This window comes from Vombatus ursinus, unplaced genomic scaffold (genome assembly GCF_900497805.2).
Source record: "Vombatus ursinus unplaced genomic scaffold, bare-nosed wombat genome assembly UNPS02005236.1, whole genome shotgun sequence".
NCBI lineage: Eukaryota > Metazoa > Chordata > Mammalia > Diprotodontia > Vombatidae > Vombatus > Vombatus ursinus.
The window spans coordinates 3,884,005-3,886,343 of NW_020945014.1; positions in this window are offsets into that span (position 1 = coordinate 3,884,005).

The window sequence follows — 2,339 nt, forward strand, 5'->3', positions numbered from 1 at the left end:
TAATTGGATATAGGGAGTGAGGAAGAGGAAAGATTCAAAGATGACTATGAGGCATGGGTCACTGGGAGTATCTTAGGATCCTTGGTGCATACAGTGATGGGTTTAAGGCTGAAAGAGGATGGGTCTTAGAGTCTATCTAATCTAACCTTCTCATAACAGATGGCAGAATGAAAGCTCAGAGTCAGACAAGTTGTAAGGATAAAAGGCAGGAGTCTTCCTAACTCCAAGCTCGGCACTCTATGTCATGCTGTCTCTCCTCTATTATAGAGAGGCAGAGAAATTAGAAAAAGGGTCAGGTTTGGTGGGGAAGATGATGAGTTTAGTTTTGGATATGCTGAGATGACGAAACATCTAGTTGGAGATGACCATTGCACTCAGAGATAGTGGAGGGACTCCCTGAGAACTCGGGCAGAATTTCTCCCATAGACCAAGGGCTGTGTCCCTTCTTCAGACCAGAACACCTTGAGGTCAGAAGCTGTGTCCCCTCTTAAGACTAAGTTGTCCTTCACAAGAGGTCTTAGTTGTCCTTTCCAGACTGGGGTATTCCCCCAACTCTCCTATTCTCTTCCCTCTCATGTCACTCAAGTTTCTTAAAACTCTCCATGGTTGGTTGGTTGGTGGGTTGCTGTCGTTTGTCCTTCGTTCTCAAAGAGAACCATGACATCAGGAAGGTGATGCCATGACTTGTAGGCAAATTGGATTTAAGTGAGGCAGGGCTGCGCAAAGTCACCAGCCTCACTTTCTCCTCTGAAGCCATCTGGGTCCAGTGGCAAGATATAGATCAGGATGACTGGAGATGGCCCCACATTGGTTGGTTAGGAAACTCTTTATTAGCCATGCTCTAAAATTGAGAGAAACTTTCCCAGAAATGGAAGGGGGCTGGTGAAGACCATGGAGAAGAGGCATTTCTAACACGTCATAAATCTCAGACAAGCTTTGGCAAGCAGCCAAGCGCCTGGGAAGCAGTTCTGGACTCCCAACGGCGAGATGGCAAATTCCCTTTTTACTTTCCCCAAATGCCAATACCAAGGCTATATTTAGAGACTTGGGAAGGGAAGACAGAAGAGAGAGACACACAGAGGGAGCTACACACAGAGACAGAGACAGAAACTCAGAGAGATGTACAGGGAGAGATACCCATAGAGGAAGATGCAGAGAGATGAAGACAGAGAGAGGCTGGGCTTGGTTTGGTCCGTGTTAGGGCTCTGTCTGTGACAGGTTAAAGGCTATACCTTTCACAGGCAGCTAAGTGGTGAGACATTGATTTCTGATCTTGATATTAGATCCTGATCCCGATGACAAGCAATACTAACCATGGTCCCAGACTGAGCCCTGACTCTAGACCTAGTCCTGACCTCAATCAAAGATTGAACCTGTAACCAGGAATGCTTGAGTTCAAATATGGCCACAGATACTCACTAGTTTTGTGACTCTTGGGAAAGTCACTTAACTTCTGCCTGCTTCAGTTTCCTCAGCTGTAAAATAAGTATGATAATAGCACCTGCCTTTCAGGGCTTTTGTGAAGATCAAATGAGGTAATATTTGTAAAACCCTCATATGCCATCGTAGTGTCTGACTCTTCATGACCCCATTTGGAGTTACCTTGGCAAAGATATTGGAGTGGTTTGCCACTTCCTTCTCTAGCTCATTTTACAGATGAGGAACTGAGGCAAACAGGGCTAGGTGACTTGCCCAGGGTCACACAGTTAGTAAGTGTCTGAGGCCAGATTTGAACTCAGGAAGATGAGTTTTCCTGACTCCAGGCCTGGTGCCCTATCCACTGTGCCACCTAGCTCACCTAGCTGTCCAAAGTACTTACAGGTGCTTAACAAATGCTTATTTCCTTCTCATTCCCCTCATATCAACGTCAGGGCTCCTTAGTCTGTGGAGCCATGGTCATGGTTAAGGTTCAATCTTTGATTGAGGTCAGGACTAGGTCTAGAGTCAGGGCTCAGTCTGGGACCATGGTTAGTATTGCTTGTCATCGGGATCAGGATCTAATATCAAGATCAGAAATCAATCTCTCACCAGGGTCACTGCTCAGCTAAGTGACTTGGAAAGATTTGTCTTTTTTTTTTTTAATTTTTTTTTTTTATCCAACAAACACTTCATGACTGTTTTCCATCTACAGATTTTCTTTCTTTGGGTCTCTCCTTTCTTTTCAAGGCCTACTTTAAAAGAAAGGAGAATCTGACATTCTACACAGATATTTATCCACATCCATGTTACACCCCTAGGGAAACTGTCAATTCTTTGGTGGCATGACAGGCAGTACAGTAATAGTCAGAGAGAGAGAGAGAGAGAGAGAGAGAGAGAGAGAGAGAGAGAGAGAGAGAGAG